At 36.3% G+C, this 26,384-nt stretch overlaps 1 protein-coding gene and 1 non-coding gene across 3 annotated transcripts in view; both read right to left on the bottom strand.

The window, feature by feature from the left end:
• Positions 1 to 26,384, bottom strand: part of LOC138703440 (neuropeptide F-like) — a 471,250-nt gene that overhangs the window by 78,607 nt on the left and 366,259 nt on the right. The window lies entirely within an intron of this gene.
• Positions 5,255 to 5,328, bottom strand: TRNAS-GCU (transfer RNA serine (anticodon GCU)). Its single transcript has one exon. It is a non-coding gene; the product is annotated as a tRNA-Ser (tRNA).

Genomic DNA, 26,384 nt, shown 5'->3' with positions numbered 1-26,384 from the left:
GTGCAACGCTAGTTATCGGAACATTTTAATAAAATCACATAGTATTAGTTACTAGTATTTTATTACAATGTCAAATATCTATTATTACACAATTACATATTTCTTATAACATCTTTGTCATTTCATTCAGTGATTTTATATGTAAAAAAATTCGTGCTTCTGTATTTTCAACAATGTTATGTTATTAGTTACTCTGCAACTAGGTTTAGGTTACGTTAGGCCCGATGCAGACTAGCGTCATAAAGACGCGCGTCCATTGGTTGACGCTGCGTCCCTGTGTCCACCCGTCCACACGTAGCGTCATAATGACGCATATTGTTCCGACTTTTGGAATCTTTCAGAGATCCATGATGGAAGTGTACAGAAAAAAACGTGCTGTTTTTGCGTATTTAGTTTACAAAAACTAGTTGAAGAGCACAGAGAGGCGGTTTTGGGAACATCCATTGGTTGCCAAACGATTCCTTCAAGGTACTTTTACGACAATGTTCGCAGAATTGAGAGAAGATGATACAAAATTCTTCAATTATTTTCGAATGAGTATTAAATCATTTGATGAACTGGCATGTAAGATAAGTGACCTGATCAAAAGTGAAGATACTGTGATGAGACTAGCAATCCCTCCCTTAGAAATGTAAATTTTAAGGCAAGTTCACTCATTCAAAGTATACTGATATTGAAAATGAAATATGTTTAGTTTGGTATTATTAGGTTATATTTTCTAAGTTTTAAAGTATAAGTTTTAAAAGTATAAAAGTGAACTTTAGGGAAGACTTAAATAACTGACAAACAACGATATTGATTAGCTATCTAGCATTTGAATACATAATCTATCACTGAAACATTACAAAAATTAATACAATTACACTGCACTTACATGAACAACAATTAGGTCTAAGGAAACTGAAACAAGTCTACAGACTCGGCGGAGTCTTCTAGTGAGTGTGTTGAAATGTTGCTCATCGCAGGAGAACATTGAACAGAGAGATTACTGCCAGGGTACACGTGGCTGGTTTTGGGAAGGAAAATGCTGCTCCTGAGGAACATTGTGCTGTGTATGGGTTGCGGTATGAATAACAGACAGTCTTATTTTCTTGGCAAAGTCCAAAACTCCACTCCTAAAATCCAATTTTTGTTCAACATTAAAAGTACTAACGATTGCAATCAGAGACTAAAAAAAATACCTATTATCGTTAGGCTTAGGAGCAGGAACATTAGGGATTGGAGTCTTCGTGAAATATATCATAGTATCCTCCAAATCCCTTCGTCGCTTTGCTGGACGCTCAGAGAGGAAAGGTGGGTTAGCTGAGGCATTCCTCACTTGAAACATCTGGGAATTTTTTAATCGCTTCAATAAGTAATTCTACGTCGATTTCGCTGTCCATACTACGCCGATAGACGCACGTGTGAATTGAACAACAGTCAACAATGAAGTGCCAGAACGCAGCAGCCAGCGGTGACGCTGCGTTTTGGCAGAACCCGCAACTAGAAAATTAACGCTGCGTCACCGCCGTCTATCTTTACCTGACGCTGCGTCCCGGGGACCACGTGTGTATGGGTCACTTTAGAACAATGTACTTCTAAACCGCGCATCAATGGGACGCTGCGTCACAGCGTCCTTTTAAGGCTAGTCTGCATCGGGCCTTACATGCGCTGTGATAAATCCCACTCGAAACATCAAGCCAGCAGACGACTGAGAACTGACGACAGTTTGCCAATCGAATCGAAGCGAGGTCGAGTGCACCCGAACGTTTCCGAAAGTTCGTGCAGCTTTCCGTGGCAAGCTCTTCTTGCGTTTACTCTACTAAAGAAATGAGAGTTTTAAATGATTAAATTTAACATCTCTTGTTAAAACTACGGAATTTTAATAAACCTTCTTACATTTATTTCAGTACTGTATGTCATTATTGAATACCGCATAATGTGATTTATGGAAATTTCCTTCACTAACCGTCCTCTAACTTCACTTCGTTTGATCTTCGTTGGGTACAAAAGTAGGGTGGCCAGACGTCCTCCTTTTTAGGCTTTTGTCCGGTGTCCGGGCGGATGTAAAAAAATCAAGAAATGTCCTCCTTTTCGTAACTTGTATGGCTGATATTTTGAAATTATCTGATTTGACGCCTTTTCAAGTAATTTGCCTGTAGGTTGCAGCAGCATCGACGAAATATACTCTTTGCCAACGATCATAAATCTCTTTGCTTAAAAAGTAATATTAAATTCACATTTTTTGCGCCCTTTTCATGTATTTTGATAATAATTATAGCTCCCTTGGCTTTAATATGTAGTTAACTGTAAAATCGTTTTATATTATTGACTTTTATCATATGTAATGCTGCAATAAAATATATATTCACATAATTGTAAGTATAATATAGACCTAAGCCTAAATCTAAATAGATATTTTCTGTCCTCTTCCCCTGACTTCCATATGTAAAATCACTTGTAAAATTATTATTATTATTAAGTTTTATTATAATTAATTTGTAATATTAATATACTTTAAGTATGCCATAAGCCTAAATCGGGACTGTAAATATTTTTAAATAAAATAGGTATTGACGTATTTAAAGTATAATATATGTAGAGCTAAGCCTAAATCTAAGTACATTTTTCTGTCCTCTTTTTTCCAACAATATCCTCCTTTTTGAAGCTGGTGTCCTCTTTTCTGATCTCTCTATACAAAAGGAATGAATAAAAGAAGATCACCTAAAGATGACGTGATAAGAATTGTTCGAAATAGCCACTGTATTAATATATTCAGAAGAAGAAAGAGGTTGTTCTCTGGGGTCCAGCGGTCACCATGTTAGGCACTGGATCCGAGATTCGTGGGTTCACTCCCTGCCGAAGGTGATGAATTTCTAAGGACAATCAATTCTTGACAAGGCTTCATACGGGAGGAACATGTATAAGAACTTGTCACTTATAAATGGTTTCAGGAAATATTTGTCGTCCATTTCTCTCTCACTATGCAGTATATGCGACCGGTGTCCACCCAGCATCGTGATGCATTTGAGAAGCTGCAATAGGTAGCGAAATCCGGTTACGACAACCAGCTCTAACGGCTATGGGGATCATAGTGTTAACCACACGATATCTCCGTTCTTATTGGATGATCGTTCGCCTCGGCGGAAGCATGTGGACGTGAGGCCAGTAGTCGTCCCTGGCTCTTAATGGGCTGTTGCGCTAACACACACTACTAGTGATACAGATGTAAGAGGCCAACGAATTCAGTGTGTCTAGGTAGGCGAGTTGGTCTCTGCAAAGACGTTGCCACTTGCTCGCATCGTGCAATGATTTGAATTTAGAGGTTTTTAAAATTGATTTTACACGAAATCATGCATGCTATTGAAATACGCCAGAGCGATAAATTATTCTTTACTAGATTTCCTATCGATATGGACAAAAATCACAATCCCACTCGCAATAGTTACCGAATAAGAGATGTCAAACATTTGGGAAAAACTTTTTTTTTCTGAAAAAACTATGAACTTTCCACCAATATGATGGTATAGTTTTTTGTTACATACAATGTAAGCTATTCGCTCTGAAAATCTGCAAGTCTATTTCACGTACGCACGCACGCACGCACGCACATGGTGAAAGTGAAATAATCCTGCAGATTTGCAGAGCGAATTGATCATATTGAGCATAACAATAAAGTTCAATACCATATCGGAGGGAAGTTCATAGTTTTCGAAAAAAAAAAAAATCCAGGAAAGTTTAACGTCGTCATCGTGGATAATTACTTATGTAAAGAATTTCGATTGTCAATACGTACTAATAAAGAGTGAAATAAAGATTTTTTTCTTTGTCGTATTTCGATAGAATGGACGGTTTTCGTGTAAATTAAATAAGTATTGCAAATTTATTGCCTTACTAACAAAACTGGACTGGCAACACTGATACGGATAGGGCAATCTTGTCAAGGTCAACGGCCACTACGTGGGGGTTGTGGCTCGCGTTGCAATCATATCATCTGTATCTAATAAATAAAATCTACTACGAACTACAACCTTGAGATATATGTTACAACATTCTTACGGTAAATGTTAATTCTATGATACTACACGTAAAATCGAGAACTCTGTGCACAATGTGTTAGTGTTGAAACGGATTCATACAAGCGGTTTACTCCGTAACTGTAATATTAAACATGCGTATTGTAAAATATCTAATTAGTTCTACAAAATATATTATTTCCCCTCCTCACGTAAAGAATAATGCGGAACAGTGAAATAAAAGACACATCTTTCGTAACATTTAACTTGATGTTAAGTTTTCTTTCGTAATTTTACACACCTAATTTTATTTGCAAGAGATCTTCATTAAAACCGACTTCCTACAAACTTAAACTGAGTCTGTAACGTTACTAATTGGAGATATTAAGAAAATGGACGTTGTTTCTTCTTCTGACAGGAAATTAGTTGCTACGCTGAAAAGGTCACCTGGGATATTAAGAACAAGACAATTTCTTCTTGTTACGGTCACTGCTCCTACTTCGCCAACAGGAAGCAAACATTCAGCAATTTCAGCACAACCATATTCAATTGTGAGAACACTACAATATATAGGTATACACCTAGACTCTCTGAGGAAGAGAGAGAGGCATCGAGAAAAACATAGAAGGTAAATCGCCACAACCTCGACTGTCAGTAACTATGCAAGGTATTGAAAGAAAGGTTAAATATTTTGATAGAAGGCTAACAAAAAGTATAATAATGAATAAACATGGGTCCTAAAATTAATACTTTCGAAGAAACAAATACAGTACTGTGAAACTGGTATCGTAACGACAGCATATCTTCTAATATGAACTCTTTGCTTATTTCTTATTGCAATGTACTATGACTATACGAAAGAGTAAGCAGGCGTGCTGTCATTTGTCTGCAATGCAATAAACATTTATTTGTCTTTGATTATCGTATTAGGCAGACACATAAGACCTTGGTGTATGCATTTCCCATCAATGACGTACAGACCCAGAAATAATATTTGGGCCACTGAATTTTTCAAGTTCCAGTAAGCACTAACTGTGCGCAGTATGTTATAACTGGAACATGGAAAATTCAGGTGGCTCAAATTTTTTTTTTGGTCTGTACAAACATTATAAGACGTTTCAAAGAGTGCGTCATTCCCTATGACGCAGTGTGCAATTTTCCCAGTCTAGGTCGACAAAAAGCAAATTTCGACTTGCAAATCTGGCTTTCAGGTAGTAGCTCCCTGTAAAGCTGGTTTGAATAATTTCAAGGAAAAATTGTTCCGGAGCCGGGTATCGATCCCGGGACCCTTCGCTTAGCGCGCGAACGCTCTACCGACTGAGCTACCCCAGGAACTATACACGACACCGTCACAATTTTTCCTTTATATCCACATAACTCACATGAGCTGACAAGACGCCAGAACTCAGCTATGAGTGCACACTTTCGACTTGTTTAGTTAGGCATAGGTGAATATGAATTCGTGTTTTTTAACATCTGAAGAATGTTGTAATAACTTTTACTGCTTTATCAGCAGCAAGCTATATTTAGAAGGTTATAAACAATGAGTTCTTTGTAACACTTTTCGCTCCCGTTCAGTCGCAGATAGAAAGGCTTACTATGTGGGCGAAAAAGAGCCAATAATTGTTAGTGATTTAGTGTGTTGTGAGACATGGAATCTCTTCAGATAGGTACGTTCATGCTAATGTAACTTCAATTACAAGTTTGTGAAATATTTTCCTTCTTACAGTAGAGTTTAAATTGAAAAACATGTTTTTAAAGTTCTCCAAATATAATGTGAGGTTTAGTATATAGCCGGTCACGTCTGGTTACAACAATTCTTTTACCGTTCAATACAGCATCGTTTAGAGTGTTGAATCATTGTTTCAAAGTTTGCGCGTTCTTGCGCATTTATCAGTAATTAATTTTTTTCAGTGGTGGGGCACACGGTAACTGTTCCATCTTTCGCTTAAAAGCAGAAAATAATAAAGAAATACGGAAGTTTTTAATCACTGTGTTAGTATGAGGTGTTAGTAGTGAAGTATGATCTCTAGTTATTACATACAGTAAGACAAGTAATTGTTGAAATCAAGTGAGATACCTAAATAAAGTAATGTGAACATAATATTATAGTAGAAATGTATGTAAAAGAACAATTTGTTTCTGTGCATCTGAAGTCTGACTAGTGTAATGTGTAACTAGTCGGCGATGTATGCATGTGAAGGGGGAAAGAAACTGGCCACTCTACCCCATTATCTCCTGGCCTAGTTGCCTCATTGATGCCTTTATGGCATCACTTGCGAGGTTCTGACCTGTCTTCGGACAGCTGACTAAACAACAAGTGATTAATTCGCGATTATTGAAACTGATTAATAATATTATTATTTTTAGCACATACACGACAATTTCAATCATTAAGTCTACAAAGGGTAGTTATATGACCACTGCAGTGGTACCTATGATGCAATCAGTAATCTAAGCAATCTTATAATTGTAGGACGTTATAGAAACGGTAATGAAGAGAAATTGTTGTTGAAGTTACGGCTGAATTAGGTACATTTCGAAAGTTAAATGCACTGAGTTATTACACCCAAGTAATTGCTTAGAAAAAAAAACACACACACAGGGTGTTTCAGAAATACTTTGACAAACCTTGAGGGCATGTCCCTCACACCAAAACAAGAAGAAAAGTTCATATAAACATATGTCCGAAAATCCTTAGTTTTTAGTTATTTATGAGAGAACATAATGAAACATAATATAAAATAGTTTTGTACAATTTTCATTCTATCACTTATCTAAGTGTAGAAGCAAAAATAAATTCTGTTACATCAATTAAAATATTTTATTAAGTATCAGGAATATTTTCGTCTTTTCATATAAGTCATCTTCAGGGGATATAGTTAGCTGACAAATGCAATTGAACATAGGTGAAAGTAGTACAGTTATAAAACATATAATTAACATAAACCATGCATGCATTTAAATTCATTTAAATTTAAATAATGAAACATGTTAGATATTGTCGCTTGATAGCAAGTGTTGCAACTTTAATCAATTCAGAAACTCATAACAATGAAACTTTATGTTCAACGCGTTTCGAGGTACAATCCAACAACAAGTTTGTAACCGATAATAATATTCACTTTGTTAGGTAACAGGATGTTATCGATAAAAATATGCTGATGCACGCATTGTATTCTAGATGGCTATGTGTTGCCAAGAAGTGCATGCGTATGTGGAAGCAAATGGAGAACATATTGAACATTTCTTATGAGTTTCTGAATTGATTGAAGTTGCAACACTTTCTACCAAGCTGACAATATCTAACAAATGTTTCATTATGTTGTTTCATTAATAACTAAAAGCTAAGGATTTTCGGACATAAGTTTATATGAACTTTTCTTGTTTTGGTGTGACAACATGGCTCCAATGTTTGTCAAAGTATTTATGAAACACTCTGTATATATACACCACCGGTCAAAAGTTTTCGATGACCTATCCCAGTTATGGATTTGTGGTTAAAACAGGGGTTTCGTTTTGAATATTCTATCATATCATAATGCTAGAGAGAGAAAATATTTATTTTGTTGGTCTATTTAGTTTTTTCGATGTGTTTGTACATTGAAATAAAGTATATAGTTGTTTCATAGCTGATCGAAAACTTTTGACCGGTAGTGTAATAACATATAAAATCGGTTTCCGTGTATTGCTCAATATGAACTCGCTGTTTTGGTTTAATGTTTTAGGACATATTAATTTAAATGACCCTTCTGATTACGCGTTCCCAATAATAGCCTAAACTATAGGCTATATAGCTAGGATACTAATGTTAACAAAGAAAATCCAGTGTTCACAAGTGATTTAATTCTCTATCACTGACTTGTTCGGTTGACATAACCCATGCATCGGGTATGTTCTTTTTTACTAGTTTCGATACTACGACCTGTTTGGCTAATATATATTTCTCTACATACATTCCCACGAAATTTGGTGGGGTTCAGAATTTTAAAGTCCTATACTGTCTTTCATGCATTTTTAAGAAAATACTAATTTTCTCAGATGGAACGGAAATATTTTATGGTGACTTTGGCTGACCTTCCGCTCATCTATTTCGTGACGGTTTCGACATACGAAATTATTGCTAAAGAGTCAGATTTTCTATAATTTTGGTTTTATATCTCTTATCATCCTACTAATTTCGAAACTAGAGTAACAGTTTTCATGGAACATTTATTTCAGAAATTGAAGTTCGGAATTAACAAGGTTGTCATCAAAAATTGACTTCTCTGGTCTTACCTATTTGCTCTGATAATGGACACTGTATAGTTCCTTAAGATTGGAAATGCTGAATTCGAGGACATGGTATAATACCAAAATTTTCTTAACACATTCACCGTGAAAGATTAAAAGCACAAACAAATGAACCAATATAATATAACAAACAAGATTTTAAATAAGTATAGCTACAAATAAACACGATTAAGTTAACAATTATAAATAAAATAATACTTAAATAAATATTAGCACGTAAGAACATGATATTTTCTTACAAATAGTGAAATAATAGCTCTATGGCCACTAACGGATATTACAGAGAAGCTTAAATTCAGTAAAAGTGTGTGAAGAATGGAGGGATATTATTTATTAACTGGGTATACAACTCAGAGCTATGAGTAATCGATAGAGTGCATTCCCAGCTGACATCTCCTCCAGCTTCCTGCCTTCAATTCACACGCGCTTCCTTCTCTCTCTCTTATGCCGTGTTTCCGCTTTATTACACTTTTTCTTACACCTTGATATTATTCGTAGGCTATTTCTTAAGAATGCGTCTTTGTCACACTCCCTCACTCGGAAAAGCGTACTGATAGTATCTATCTCATTTTAACGTCCTTTCATACCACATTCAATATAAGTTTTTACAAGTCAATCAGAGACCTGGTTATGAAAAACCGAAAAATAAGAATATTATACCTCAGTAAGCAGATTTGTATGAAAAGCAAATACATAGGTTTTCTACTTCAGCAGATACTATTGTCAGATATTTGAGCTGCGCGATTTAAAAGCTGATAATTCATATTTTTCTCACAAAGTGATATAACTGTACTACTAGTTTTGTTATGAAATATCTTATCTTTAGACGAAAGTTTGTTCCAATGGAAGAACGTATTGTGGAGATGTGCACATGTTGTTGAACTGCCCTTATGCTCATAGGACAGAAAAGAAGTGACAGTCATCATTTTCAACATGGACGCTATCCAGAAGAAAGTAAATAACTTTTAGTTGGGATATAAATGCAATATACAGGCAAGAACATCACAAGGTAATTAGGAATAAAATAATATCATACTTAACGTGCATGCAATAGGCTAATAAAGTAAATATTGTGAAAGATAATTGGAGCACTAATAAATTAAATTATGGTTTATTTAACGACGCTCGCAACTGCAGAGGTTATGAGTATATAAGCGTCGCCGGTATGCCGGAATTTTGTCCCGTAGGAGTTCTTTTACATGCCAGTAAATGTACGGACATGAACCTGTCGCATTTAAACACAATTAAATGTCATCGGCCTCGGCCGGGATCGAACCCGCAACCTCGAGCTTAGAAGGCCAGCGCTATACCAACTGCACTACCGAAGGCGACGAGCACTAATATGCTATGTCACAAAATAAATATGAACTGAATATCTATAAATTTTATACCATTGTAATCAATTAATAAACATTGAAATTTAATGTATTTTGTGCATGTGATGCCATCTTTTGGAATTTGTGCTTTACAATCAATAATAAACAGCTTGGAAATCTATGAAACAGAACTACTATTAAGTCACGAAGTTAATAATTTGGCATGACATATTATTGTCACAAGCCCTTCATAAGAAACGTGATGTACTAGTACAATACAATATTTATTTGGCTGTAAGCATAGATCATATATGTAACATACAGGTCGGCCTTATTGGCTTTGACGTTAACAACTTTTGTCAGGTTTACTATGCTGCCATCTAGTTGTTACATAAGGAGTCACGTCATAATTCCCATTTGAATTGAATTAGCGATTGTACTGCCATTTCGTGTTCGTTTACGGCGGACGGGTGGCGATCCTGGCGGTTGTTCTCTTCAAAGTGCTGCCGATTTTAAGATAGCGATGAGTTATCTGTTACATATATGATCTAGGCTGTAAGTTAGCCAGATAAATATTGTTTTGTATTTTGAAACCTGTACCTACAATATAATCTTTTAAAAAATTGCAATTTTGGGATTCATATTAGTCACTTCAACTGCATGTAGACGGATAATATTTTTAATCCTTTCTTTTTTTAACAAAACGAAAGTGCTGTATATAATGAAGAAAAGATGTCCCTCTTTGGTATATCTAAAATCTGGCAAACCTGCTTGACAGGTGGATATATGTTACACAAAAATGACGATTAACGGAGAAATGGTATAATCAAGTCAGTGTGTGCCCAGAACTTCGCTTAGTCCACCACAAATTTCACTTGGATCTAAACCTGATTTTCTGGTATTGAAAGCCAACGTTTAGCCATTCGCCTAACGATGCGTTGTATTAGACACGATACTGTAGTAACTGAAGCTTTCAAAGGCACATGCCAATAAATCATTGTTAACAACGAATATTACAATCGTGGCATAAAATCTCAGAAAGCGGGAAATTTTACAGGAAATTAATCTGTCTCATGCAATTTCAACTGCAATTTCACACTAAAATTAGAGGCCATTATATCATAATGTCTCATATTATCCTTCAAGAATATTATGTCTTCGAAACAAACAAGAAACAATGTACCGATCGCATTTTGTTCATTACGTTATGTAAGAATGTCAGAAACGGTTATAAAACGACGCAATAAAGCTGTCTACTCACGGGCTAACGACTGTTGGGGCTGTTAAGAGTTTATATATTTGCTGTCGGCTGCGTCAGTTTTATGAATGCTTTGAAGAGAACTTTAAGACATGTGCTCCTATCGCCCCTTTTACTAACTGAAAGAAGACAAATACACAGGCCGTAATTTATGAAAGAACCTTTAAAAAGGCTCACGTTCATTGAATCTTGTATTTATGGAGAGAGGTCTCTTTCTTTAAAAGCTGCCGTGTCTTAAAAACAGACTTTAATTTGCTAATTCTCCAGCTTCAAAAACCTGCCTTTTCCTTAATTCCGTTGTAATTAATTATCTTTAATTTACTTTCTTTTGTTTAATTTTACGTACATATTTACATGTCCGCTCATTGCTAATTACGACCTTTTCAGAAAACGGTATTTCTGCTTATCTGTGAGCGAAAGAGTTGAGAGGGCATAGTCAGATTTCTGAAATCAGATTATCAAACTCCAGCTGCTTTACTAAGGTAGATCGTGTCTACCCCGTAATCACTTAAATTGAGATTATTTGATATCATCAGGTTATTTGCTTAAATAAATGTGATTGTACCTGAGTATATTTTATCTTGTACCTAATACAGATTACTTATTCTTTGCACTCTACTTACGTTTTATTGATGAGGATTTGATGTAAATGCTCTCTAATACACTGGTTTGCCTTTTTAAAAAATCTTAAAAATTGTGTTTTATATAATATTCTGTAGTCACAAATGCATAGGGTAATATTCACAACTCGGGTAGCTTAACCCTTAAATTCGCAAAGTATTCTAGGATACAACAGGTACTTTGTTTCTTAAAAAGGAAGAACTTTTGTTTGAAAGTCTAATCTGTTTGTTTACTATGTTTAGATTTATGCTGTTAACCTTTATATCCTTTATTTTCCCATTTTTGTTCGTTCCCTACATTTCTCTTTTGTGCTCTGTTTTGTTTTCACTGTGTGTTAGTCATGCTTTGTCCAATGAGGCAGTCCCGTTATTGGGAAAGCTGAAAGATGGTCTTTCATTGATATAATGTTAATAGAACAATAGAAAAAAAATTGGTAGAAAATTAAAATTTCAAAATATTTTAATATTGTACAACATATAAAATATGGACATTGCCATAGTTGTTTTCTTTACAGTCCGACACGATTTAATAAACTAGTGTGAGAAATGAAGTTTTTCCAATTTAAGCATGAGAGATAGAGAGATATATAGAGATATAGAGAGATATAGATATATAGAGATAGAGATATATATATATATATAGAGAGAGATAGATATAGAGAGATAGAGATATAGAGATATAGAGAGACACACACAGAGAGACACACACGGAGAGACAGAGACACACACAGAGAGACAGAGACAGAGACAGAGACAGAGAGAGAGAGAGAGAGGAAAAAAATCTCATCCGGCCTTAATTAAGGATGACCACGAGGATCCGGAAATTAATAGCAAACAAATATAATTAATTAAATATGAATATTGTTTTTTTTTTCCAACCAATTGTTCATATATTAGCTCATGCGATAAGTATAACATTGTAAACTAATTTCATAATAATTGTCCATGGGCGTGAATTTGAACTGCCACTGGGGGAGACCCTGGTGTACCAGCATCATACGGAAGTACTGCGTGAAGTCTGCAGCCAGGTAGTGCCACTCGAAACTTCTGTCCAGCAGCCAGATCTTGGGGTCCTCTAGTTTTAGATCGGATTCGCACTCTCTCTTGTGAAGGTACACCAGACACACCTTTCCGATGCCTTGGCAAGCGTCCAGTTCGAAGATCTTGCACTTGACGCCGAAGTTGGGGCGCTGCCTGGGTCGTCCTGCTCGCTGCAGATCTCGATGTCCAGCAGCGTGGGGCATTCCGCATCGCCCATGCTCTTGACGCCGGCCAGCCGTTGTAACTCAGACATAGAGTTGATCTTCATGTTGCCGATGGGGAGCACCTCGCCTTGTGGATATTCTCGACCATGGCTTCATTAAAGATCGGACATCCGCAATCCTTTCTTCGTGGAAGTTTTGTTCTTGTGAACTTTCTACCCGTGCTCAAGCAGGTACGCTACACATTAAATGAGAAAGATCTCTTCTAACGAAATAGAGTTAGGAAATGATCCCAGGATGGAGGCAGCATTCCCTCGCTGAACCGCTATTCCAATGCGTTGACGAAGGAAATTTATACATCTAGGATCGCCGGTACGGGACAGTAGGCGTGTACCAATTTGGGTGATTAGATCTTTAGCGTCTCTACACCACGGACCAAAGGTCTCAACTGCAAAAGCGACGAAGATGTAATTTGATGTTAAATGTTCATATTTGCGTCGTTTAGCATGATAAGCGGATTCAGCAGCAGATCCGGCACAATTGACAGAAGATTTTAAATGGGAAAGGGCTAATGTATCTACACATGTAAAATCCCAGATAAGTGATTTACCTTTGGACCAAGGAATTAATGTCAAGCCGTCAGGTCGTTTACCATCCGACCGGCTAATACCAGATGGTTCAAGAAGAGTTGGAATGTCACAGGAGGTTAAAGATCTACTAATGATGTTATTAATAGCAGAATGCCTAGGAAGGCGGCCTTTACTTCTGGCACAGCTTAAGGCATGATGTCCAAAGGAATCCACAGTCTCTCCGCATATACATTGGTGTACATGGCAAATTTTGCAGCCCAGACGCAATGCAGTAGCGATTTGGAAAGATTTACCGTCCATCAAGGTACCAACATAGGAGGAAGGCTGAGCATGGAGCCAAGATCCAGATTCCTTCTCTTGGAGAGCTTTAATACGAGCGATGTCCTTGTCAGATGTGAAAGAGGATATAAGAGAATCAAATATTTGTCCTGCAATAATCTCATCCCAGGCTTTTTGAATGGCTGGATTCTGGGGAGGAGCAAGGTTATTCGTTTTTTCGTACCACTTATTTAAGGCTTCAGGAACATAGCAAATGTCGACAGCATCACTGTAAATAGGGAAAATAAATTTGATGAAGTCAATAACGCCAAAGACTGAAGATAAAAAAGCTGGTATACAAATATCAGTAAGTGTACGAATACCGAGGCCTCCTAATTTAATTGGGAGAGAAGCCTGTACCCAACTGTTGTTGTCAAAAGAAGTATTTAAAATAGATTGTAAAGACTGCTTTAATAAATCATCTGCCTGCTGGAGAAAAGTAGGAAAAAGAAATAAGGGTGTAGTTCTTAAAAAATAAGTGGATTTAGGGATTAATAGGCAATTTTTGACAATGAAATAAGAGACTTGGGGGTGAAAATGTTCAAGACGACCAAACAGAGTTTTCAGGAGCTCCAATTTTTGAGTAGCTATTTCATCAACAGAATCTAAAAAGATGGGAGAACCCAGGACGGACAGATTTGACTTTGTGACAGTTTTAATGCCAGGAGCAATATTCTGGAAAGAAGATAAAATATTTGGGTTAATAGCAGAACAAAAATAAATTTCACATTTATTAGGATTAATCTCAAGACCAAGTTCGGACCCAAGATGAATGATTTTCTGTAGATCACAAAGAACATCATGGGAATCTCCAGCTAAAGTCCCATCATCCAAATAAAAGAGATTTAAGTCACTAGTTAATTTTTGGATGAGGGAGTGGACTGTAAGACTGAAGAGTAAAGGCCCTTAAGGGTCTCCCTGCTGACAGCCTGTTTGTGATAAAATAATTTTGGAATTAAAAAATAGATTGGACGAATATCTATAAGACTGCCAAACAAAAGGGTAAAAGCTGGGGAATTTTTCTAAAAAAGAGTTTAACATGATATCACGTTCAATGCTGTTAAATGCGTTCTTAAAATCTATCTTCAATAGAATTTTATCTGAGTTATCATAAGTATGTAAGAAAGATCGTACAGAGTGTATAACAGATTCACAACCTTTAGGAGAACCAAATCCTAGTTGATGAGGTCGAAAAATATGACCACTTTCAATCTTAATAGCATGACAAATAATTTTAGAAACAAGGCGCCTGAAAGTATTACCTATTGCGATTGGGCGTATGCCACCGCCAGGTTTATTAACTGCAAGCAAAGAGGCACCAAAGAAATTTGTACGTACATTATCATTTAATTTACCTTGAGACAAAAAATTGCAGAGATTAGTTATGGATGAAAGGAGCTTTTTACCAGAGTCACCAGCTGAAATGGACACTAAATCAACTAGATGCTGAGGTCGCAGACCATCAATACCAGAAGCAGATCCTTGAGGGAAACTTTTAATGGCGTGTAGGACATCAGATTCAGAAAAAGATGGGTGATTAGCAGTAGTAACAGGAGCATCAGGAAAAGTAGATGGTCGAGAAGGAGGTGGGTGTTTTGATAATAATTCTCCGTAAGTAAGTTGATTGTATTCAGCTATCCCCATATCGGATGATAATATACGAACGGCGTTGCGAATGTCTCCTTCAGCAATTTTCCTCTCTATACGTTGCGCCAGGGAGATATGTGGTGACTTCTTCTTAGTACGAATAGACTCGGTGAAAGAAGGATTTTGAAAATTGTTTATGTTTTCCTTAATCTTGGAGATTAGTGATTTATTAGTAGACTTTTCAGGAACACGAAGAGCAATGTAAGCGTAAAGCATTAAATTGACCCAATGGGCCTCGGAATTAAATGATATACAAAGGTCAATCAGATGTCGAAGTCGGTCCGCAGCCAATGGGCGAGCTCCCTTGGGGATTCTGCGTATGACAGCAACAGATTTCTTGCACTGTATGAGTATGGAGTGAAGCTCTTCGTGGGTGAGATTTGAGGATGGAATTGCATCTTGAATGTCAGAATGCACACGTGAGTGATGAATGCGCAGACCACGAGTACCTCTAAAAAGTCTAGTATCACCTGATGGACAATGTGGGCACGGAATATATTCATCAGGTTCAGTGGTAGCACTAATATGTGTAGAAATATCAGAAGAACTTCCTGCTGCAGATGGGGAAATATCCAGCGAAGAATCTTCTGATGTATGACATCTCGAAACGTGGGTATTGATGCCTCGATGAGTAAAAGATTTACCACATAAATTACAAGTCACAGAAGAAATGTTAGTAGATTCAGAAGGAGTACACAGAGGGATGTTGGTTGACATCACTGATAAATTAAAGTAAAACGCGTAAATAAACTAAACGAAGACGAAAACTGAATTAAATTAATTAGTTAATTAATAACTGTAAGCACTGTTGCTATGTAAAATCAACAAGTCTGTAAAGTCACTAGAAAACACACTGAATTTCTTGAATATTCACATGACGAAAAACATTCCTAATACACACATGAAGAAACAAAATAAGTAAGTCTTCAGATAATCAAGAGTTAATCCAGTTAAGGATATTAATCACATAATAATAAACTTTTGAAATGAAAGAGAAAACAAAGCACACAATATTAAATCATGGCCGACAATATTGTTATAAAAATAAAGTGTAATAATTAAGCACCATTGATTACCAATTATAAAATAAAATCTTAGAAGATGACTATAAAATTATACTGACTATTTCGTTTATATGACGTCATTCCATTTTCGACCAATGAAGTGTAATGAAATTTTGAATTCCAACCAATCACAGTTACACTTTGCGATAATTTCTGCAGCTAGATTTATCGCTATCAATTTATCGCATGGTCATTCTTTTGTTTAGTCGTTGTCGCCAACTGTTTCCCCGTAAATTGATGATCATGAATACATTAAGATGCAACTACACGATTAAACTTTTCTTTCAACTTTAAAGCAATGAATGCAAGATTGATATTTAATATTAATTAATATATTTACGCAGTGAAGACCACGTTCAAAACGGCGCACCATGTAGACACAAAATATTTATGCATCTTAATTGAACGTTCCTTTTAAACTTGATTCTATTCTTCCCAGATTGCACGCATAAGCGATTGGAATATTGAACTGTGTAGATGCAGCTTTAGTTCCGTTACACACTACAGCGAGAATGCGTTTGTCGAGCTGTAAAAAATGCTTTCGTGTAGCACTCATTGTAAGTAACGGTCGAAACAAGGCACAGCTGACATTGGTCCTGCTTCCACAGGTAGGCCTAACGTTACCTATAAAATTGTAGCCTATAACATTTGTATTGAAATTAAACAATTAATAGACGTTCAAATTTATGTAACATCATCGCATATCAAACTCAAAGATCTTGCACAGTAATAATGTCTTTGATCAAACTGCCTTTCGTATGGCGTAATAAAATTCGTGTTTTAATTAGGCCTATCTATACAGAGATGGCTTCACTGTGTAGCAACATGTCTCACTGTGAATACATAAGCATTGGTATATAGCTGTCCCCACTGTTACTGTTAAATTAAATTATGATTTCAGCAGATAATGAAAATGTATTTGTTATAATAATAAGAGAAAAGTGCAGTACATGTAATTAACAATGTTAAACCTGTATTTCGCTTTTCGCAATTGGCATTACTGAATAATAACATCGAATTTCTTTTAGTGCAATAATCGATATTCATCTACGAGTATTTCAACTTCACAATGTCTGAATAGGTTAATATACAATTATTAACATTTTGTGATCGCATTTTAGGGATATATTATTTAAATTTTTATTTTATTCACGAACTAGTCCTAATAAATGTCACTCGAGGTCTGAGATTTCCCAGATAAATAAAAGATTTTATGTAAAATTAGCATATCCTTAATTAAGGCCTTCTGAGTGGTATAAATTAAATTGTATAATCTGCAGGGAATCTTTGAGAATTTGCGAGATGATTTTTTGAATTTCAAAAGATGATATGGATAATTGTTTTAAAAAATTATTAATTTGGTGATAACTTTTATATCACCTTTATAAAGGTAAACACGCTTTGAAATATTTAAGTGGGAAAATCGTCGTATCTCGGTTATTTTGACAAATTTTATGTAGGCCTACATTTTCACTTTGTATGAGGCATTGTTGTGTATCATTTAATAAAGAATTTAAGCAAATACCTTCTTCTTCTTCTCCTCCTCCTCCTCCTCCTCCTCCTCCTCCTCCAAGCTTTAAGCCTTTTAAGGCTTGTTGCGGCTCCAAATTAGTTGCACTCATTGATTGATCCATCTTTTCTTTGGTCTACCAATGTTTCTCCACCCTTTAGGTATATATGCATAATTTGTTTAGGATATCTATCCTCGCCCATTCTCTCTACTTGTTCCAGCCATTTTTGTCTATAATTTACTATCTGTTCATTTACATTATAAATTTGTATTTGGTTTCTTATAATTTCATTTCTAAGTCTGTCTCTTCTTGTTACTCCCAGTACCGATCTCAGAAACCTCATCTCTGTTGCCTGTAATCTACTTTTTTCTCTAGATGACATTGTCCATGTCTCACTGCCATATAGCGCTCCCGGGATTGCCATAGTTTTATAGAACTTTATCATTGTGTCTTTTCTGACTTTGTTCCTCAGTGTCCTCTTAATTGTACCACACATTCTCGAAAAATGTTCAAATACCTTACTATAATAATACCGGACAGCTGTATTCTAGCAGCATTGACGTGAGTGCGAAATATCACGGACTTGACATCTAGCGGAGCGGCGTGGAATTACCTCCACAAATACAAATATTAATTGAATAGTATCGTATTTAATGTAACATTATTTTACATCAAAGCTGCATATTATGGGAAATATTGCGTATTTTTTCTTTGCTTTAGTGAGACAAAATTAATTCTAACATTAAGAATGAATTTACAATAACGCTTTATATACCCATTGCTGACAACTGCAAAGATAAAAATGGTAGTAATCTGATGCTTGTAATAATTAGTAAAGGCATTGGACAACAATAAAACTTAATTTGCTAAAATCTTAAAATTTCCAATATATTTTAACTTCTATTCATTTATTAGACTTAAATAAAAGAGCTAATTTGTATTTTTCTATCATCACAAAGACGAAGGAATTAGGCCTACTAAAGAATGTTGTTGACTTAAGTTTTATGATCCCTCGGAAATCGAAAGTACGATTTGGAGCAATTTGTAATACTGTAATGGTAGCAATTATAAACAGCACCCTGACATTTTAACACAACCAATTAATAAAACTATTAACTAGCCCAGCAACAATATACATTGCAGTTGATTACAGCTTGTTTCGCGAGTATCTCCACACCGGCCGCCTAGGTAGCAGCACCAGCGTCGTTCGCGTGCAGAACTGCTAGCTGTCCGGTATTATTATTGTAAGGTATTTGATTTAAGGGTTAAAAGAGCGAAAATATATATTTCTGTGATTAGATGCAGCAATAGAACATAATAAAAAATTAAATAGATTTTAATTTCTCTGCATGGAACAACACACCTATTTAAGTTGAATGCAGTCAGAATCTATATAATAAAGTGTTGCAATCAAATATTCATAAATTAAAAAAAAAATTAATAACATTTTTTAGGTACAATTTTTCATCGTGCCTCACAGCAATTATTCTAAGTTGGAAGATTTAGGGCAACGGACATAATTAAAATGATTAAAGCTTATAAAGTAAGTTAAATATTTAAAATATGTCGCTTGTTAGACTGTCCCCCGCAGTAGCCGCATGGTCTAAAACATCATGCTTTACTAGCGATATGGAATGACCACTGGTTCGAGTCCTCGTGAGGAAAGACATTTTCTCACGAGATTTCGTCCGTGTATGGGACTAGTGCGCACCCAGCATCGTGACCCTTCAAACGTTGAATAGAGACAGTAAGGGACTGTTCAAAACATGCAAGGACGATGATGATGACCACAATTTTCTTGAAAGCATAATAATAATAATAATAATAATAATAATAATAATAATAATAATAATAACTAATAATAATAACAATAATAATAATAATAATAATCTTCTTTCTCTCAGTTTAACCTCTCCCTTCTAGGTGCATTTACACGACCCACGCCACCCGGGCCTTACAGGGCCGCGATCCGTCGGGAGAGGAATTAATATATGGAACACATACATACTTTTTTGACCACACAAGGACATGGAGGGCCTCCCCGGATGAGGGATCAGCTCAATGCCAGGGCCACCTCCGATACAACACAAACATTTAAGACATTACACAGCATTCACTCACACACATATGAAAGGATTAAGGGAAGGATCGCCGTACATGGCTGGACTTTCAAGAGGTACAATCCCGGAATTTGCCTGGAAATAACTGAGGAAACCATGAAAAACTCAGTTAGGATTGCCGGCCCCTGGGATGGAACCCCGGACCTCCCGAATGCGAGGCCAGCTCTCTACCAAATAATAATAATAATAATAATAATAATAATAATAATAATAATAATAATAATAATAATAATAATATGATTGGCCTAATGGTTAACTTCAGGCATAAGCCTACTGATTTTTAAAAAGTCCATTTCCTTTTTAACAAAATAGTTAATTGTAAATAACCATCTGTACAGTTCTTTATATGAAAAATAAATTATTCCTGTCGAGGATAGCTGACCCCCCAAAAAATAAATAAAAATAAAATAAAATAAAAATAAAATTAAAATTAAAGACGGAATATTTTTGATCTACAATTAATTTAGGTGCTGTTATCGCTCGGTACCTTTTTACAAGGGCAGCTATGCCTTTTGGATTATTCTCTCTTTGATGCAAACCGAAGGAAGAAAGATAAACCAGTATTTTTGTTTCATAAAATTCAGGTTTTGTGTTTCTATTTCCCAATTGTGAAATAAATTATACATAGAACATTAATCACTTTTCATGTTTAAATGATTCATAAGCTTTTTCAGTTACTATGAAGTTAAAAAAGGAAATTTTAAACATATTTCGTAATCTCTGCAACGGACCACCATATGCGTATGTAGCAACGTTGTCAAGTAAATGAACATGGCTTGTTAATTCAAGATAGCTATGCTGAAACACAATATCCCAGTGCAAACAATGACGTGAAATTTTAAGTTGGAATGTACCTATTATTAAAAATAATCACAACAGACAATTGTTTCAATTGTTACATTTACTTCTAAGTTTTTTCAGTCATTATTACGAAGGGCTAAAGAGTTAAGAACAAAGATTATTAAGCTAACTGGCATCTGGTGACTGTTGGTGAAGGAAAACTAAATTGATTGGGGTGCTGTGGTGTGCATGAAGCCTATAAACACGGCAAGTGGGCACAGCTGGAAGGAATGTTTCTGCAATATTTATTACGGCCGGCAGGGTACCGAATGCAATTTGGTGTAGGTTTTGCGAATGAGTTGACCAACAGATGTTCCTGCTGCTGGCACGAGCAGAAAATGCATCTATAGGGCACTACACCGATGTACAGGTTATCAGTGATACCGACCGATGGAAAGTTTCCAAGATAGTAGTAAAATGATTATTAAAAATTATAATTACACGAAATGGAGAATGAATAGTTTGGAACAATTTATATAAATGCACTTTCAAATGTTTTACGAATACAGTTATCCAGGCAGTGGCGTAAATTTCGGACCAGTAACAAGATTTGCAATGAGGGCGGCTGGTTTTTAGGGGTCAGAGAAAGATTTACTGAAATGTTTTCACTCTCCTCTGAAGGGACTTTGATTAGTTCATCATTATTTTACGTTACCGAGAGAACATTCTCACTCGCTCCGTCCCCTCTCGTCAAGACTTTGGAATCAGTAACAGACAATTATTGAAAGTAACAAGATTTCCTGATCATGTGTTCAGCATTATAGAAAATCGCCGAATAAGAAAATATTAATACAAGGGAAATATATGTAGCCTACTGGCTAAGGAAAGAAAATGAAACGCCAATATATTGTCTGGAATCGAAGTCTGAACGTCTGCGCCTATATGTTAATACAAACCTCACTGCAGAACAAGGAAAAATATAGTTAAAGTTTAAGAAAATTATCACATGAACAAAACATTTTATTTGAATTTTTTTAGAAAAACAAACGGACACACAAAATACGTAGTTGAATCAAGATTAAAGCTAACGGTTCTCATTTTTAATTATTTGCTCATATAGAAACAATATCTATTATCAGACATCTCACTTGACGATGTGTCAGAGGAAGAACAATTGTTTGTATGCATCTGAAGTCTGATTAGTGGAATACGTAGTTAATCGGCGTTGTATGCATCGAAGGGCGAAAGGAACTGATCACCCTACCCCATTATCTCCTGGCCTAGTTGCCTCACGAGTGATGCCTTATTGGTGTTACTTATGGGGTTCAAACCTGTCTTCGGACAGGTGACTAAACAACAACATAGAAACAGTCCCTCTGAGTGAGGTTCTGGTATCTATTATTTATCAGACAGTACATCGCACTTGACGAAATGTGTCAGATAATTTTTTTTATTTTACTTGGTTATTTAACGACGCTGTATCAACTACGAGGTTATTTAATGCCGATGGGATTGGTGATAGCGAGATGATATTTGGTTAGATGAGGCTGAGGATTCGCCATAGACTACCTTACATTTGCCTTATGGTTGGGGAAAACCTCGGAAAAAACCCAATCAGGTAATCAGCCCAAGCGGGAATCGAACCCGCTCCCGAACGCAACTCCAGATCGGTAGGCAAGCACCTTAGCCGACTGAGCTACGCCGGTGGCTTGTGTCAGAGAAAGAGAAAGAACAATTGTTTGTATAGGCCTACGTCTGATTTATGATTAGTGGATTATGTAGCTAGTCAGCGATGTATGCAATGGAGGGGGAAAGGAACTGGCGATCCTAACCCATTATCTCCTGGCCTAGTTGTCTCATGAGTGATGCCTTGGTAGTGTCACATGTGAGTTTCAGACCTGTCTTCGGACAGTTGATTAAACAACAATAACAACAACAACATAGAAACAATACAGAACAAAACAGCCAAGTTGACGCAGTTAGAGTCCAAGAAGAAATTTATGTCTGTAAGGATAACGATTTTAACTGTTTTATGAGAATTCGCCATAATGTTTAGTAACTTGTTTGAAATATTTTCTCGCAAGTTTACTTTTCGGATTTCATGTTCAGTATTATAAATTTAATGCTCTATACTTTCCTGGTCATCGGTTTTAGAAACCCCCATTAGTCCATTTTATTCATAATTGAGTTATGCCCACATACTGATTCTCAAAAATGAGTTTTAACCATTTATATGTTTTGAATTAAAAAAAAACAATAAATTTGATGCAAAAGGTTCGTTAAAAGTCATTGTTAGGTTGAAAATACTTTCTATTTGTCACCAGTTACCGTCAAAATCCTTTAATTTGTGAAAGTGAACGTAGGGGTTTTTGAATTTATAGGATTCTTATATCTTACTGACTTACTGTATGAGTATGAAAGATAAATTATGTGCTTTCTTTATTTAAGTGAACTTGAAAAAGTGGCAAGTTCTTGTAGTAGGCCTAACTAATGCCTTTCATACCTCGGCAAACATTGCAAGAGTTCAGAATGTTGTAACAGGCATTGTGTGTGCTATATTTAAGAGGCATTAAATACGGCAAGCTTGCGTGAGTTCGTACTTGAATGAACCTCAAAGACGTGTTAGCACTATGTTTGCTATTTTATGGTTCCTTGTAGTTACTATAGACGGAGACGGAATGTGCCACATTTGTAACTCGATACAGAGCTCCAAGTGTCTAACAACTGAATGACTATCTTTAAACCGACGTGTGCTCCAACCACTTTTAAAGGGGAGCGGACAAGACCGCTAACTGGAAAAAAATGTGTCTGTATTAATGCAACAAATACAGTTCAATTTAATCGCTCGAAACATACTTTGGCCCACTTTTAGCTAAACTAAAGAGAGTTTATCTAGTTAAAATGTCTGCTAGTCCAAGTGACATTTTTTATGAACATAGAAGATACTAGATGGGGGTATTTCTCGGAAAATTTCCGATTTTCCTACTATAATATCATTTTCCATAATTCACTATCATTTCTATCATAGTAACGGGATTTACTATGGCATATATTCTTAGTTTATTTGTAATATTTCAGTTTGTTATGAATGATTTAATTATTTTACTGAATGAGATATTGTTAGTTTGAAGTAGGGAAAGTGGGTTTTCGTACGCAGCGGGTTATGCACGCAACTAAGTTTTAGGATACGGCGGCACTCCTTGGCCGTGGTCGATGAGTTAGTAGTATATTGGGTGTTCATTTCAAAGTGTGTCTTGATGTCACTGTTGTGAGTCAGCGATCTGAAGCGAGTTTCAGCTTTTATGTCAGAGAAGTTGCCTATTACTCAAGGAGTTCAATCTGAACTTGAGAACGTGTACGGTATAACTTGAACGTCGTAGCAACAGATGGCGGTCTGTACGGTCTGTGTGCTACCATAACCCCTTTCGAACTTTTATTTTTGCGCGGGCAAGTCGTACGCAGGATATTTGTTATCCTCGGTAACGGCAACATTCCACAACACAAATCAAATGCTCCGTGTCCATGTTGACCGTCGAAGTTAATGTCAACAAATACTGTACGTAAGTAATCGTCTTAATCCTCTCCCCATATCCCGACAGGAAGAAAAAAAACTCACCTCAGTACGTGTTTCCAAACAGTTCACATTCCTGCCACTACCGGCATTACCGTACGTATCGGTAAGTACTCTTCAGAATGAACGCCGTACTTGCTAGGCAACTTCTCTAGCACATAGGTAATGCTCCTTTGTGGAAGTGTAGGAAGATTGAATTGTCTAGGCTCATCGGCTAGCTACATGGCGTCATAAAGCGAGCCATGAAACACTTTGAACTGAACACGCAGTAGTGGCAACATTGGTATTGCTGACGCCATAGTTTCTGGCGCATGTCCTTGAGTACAATGCACTGTCTGCGTGGAACTATTGATAGCGTAGCTGAGAATGGTACTATCTCCTATACACGTTACGTCAGAAATCTGCCAACCTCAATTGTCAGTCTTATTGCCCAGACTGTGGCAGAAGTAAGATACTCGCACTTAAGTTTCCCTACGGTAGCGTTCCTGCGGTGTGTCCTTGAGTACAGTGTCCAGTCAGTGAGTTATGTTGTCACTGCAGCTGAGAAAAGGTACCTCCTCCTAAATACACGCCACATCAATAATCTGACAATCACAAGTGTCAGCTTTATCGCCCATAGACTGCTACAAAGGTAGGACACTCGCACTTAAGGTTCCCATGACTTATTTCACATGCCAAAAACGGTGGCGCGGCCTATAACGTCAATCTAGTCGAGTGTTAGTGCTGTACTGTTGATTCAAGCGCTTTCAGTGTCAGTCGATTTGCTTGTAATTTTTTTTAAATAATTTTTGGCCTCATTGTGTTTGAGATGAGTAATATGTACCCGAGATATCTGGATTTTATGTAATGTGTCCTAAAGTGCAATTAATTACCTACTAACTTGAGTATAAACAACTTCTGATACTTTACTTTCATGACCATTCAGAGCTAACAATTCTAATGGCGACCATTGTGCTTATTCGCACGCCAATACTACTCCTGCATTCCAACATTCAATCATAAAAATATGATTCTGACAGTAATTGGCTGTTTGTGGTGAATTCGGTAAAGGCAATGAACTCTGGTATCGTTGTGTCCTGTGTTCAGTACGGGTTCAGATTGCAGTGCTCTGAAACTCAAAATTTCCATTTGTGACTTGCCAACCCATATGAAAGAAAATTATTGTTAGGTTTCTCTAATTTTTGCATATTGTTTCTAAATGTTGATTCTATACGTATTAACACATAGTTATTCCAATCGCATTTGCATCTGCGTACTACTACCCTAACTACCTGCGTTCCATTTCCCCACTTGGTAGGAAATGGCACGCATTACAACTTTTCACATATCATCAATAGAAAAGAAAGTTGTTTAGAAATACATTTTGCATCTTGGATATATTATTAGAACCTAATTGTTTTAATATCTCCGATAGGTTCAGTGTTACATTAAAATTATCTTGGAATTTAGGAAACTGGGTGCTTGCAATTACCCCGCTTTCCCCTGCAGTTCTGCTGCTGTAATTTCCGTGTTTGCATAGGAAATCATTGAGACCAATTCAATGGGATCTTTGTGACGAATGTCATTGGGATAGTAGTAGTCACTGTTTTAGTCAAAATATGTGTGGAGGTCAAAATACGATAAGTACAGGGACATAGTTTTATTTTTACTTCAATTTTTATTGTACCTGAGTTTTTTAATGTACTTCACTCCCATCCCCTCTCCTAATGAAGTTCAACCGTCCTCCATACAGAACCAAGACCGCATATACAGTCATAGTAGCCTTACGGTCATAGTAAACAATACGTTCCAAAAATATGTTCGCGTTTTCCAGTGACGAAAGAGCTTTCAATATTGAATCATTTTCGCACAGATACTGTCGTCCAATTGCTTACGTCGTATCCCGGTTTCTCCCACCAGCTTTCATTCGTCAACTAGTGGCTGGGCTGTCTTAGCTCCTTTCTCAGAACATTAATTTCTGTTAGGAATTGGAGGTCTACGTAATATTATACAACCGTTTAAAATAGCTTAAATAAAAGGGCCTTGTTAAGTAATTAACTGTCAAGTGATTTCCTCCCTTTCTACGATCCTACGACATAACCACTTGGACGGACAGTAGA

This window comes from Periplaneta americana, chromosome 1, assembly GCF_040183065.1.
Source record: "Periplaneta americana isolate PAMFEO1 chromosome 1, P.americana_PAMFEO1_priV1, whole genome shotgun sequence".
Taxonomy (NCBI): domain Eukaryota; kingdom Metazoa; phylum Arthropoda; class Insecta; order Blattodea; family Blattidae; genus Periplaneta; species Periplaneta americana.
The sequence above is the reverse complement of the archived record's forward strand: the minus strand, read 5'-3'. Positions and strand labels throughout refer to the sequence as shown.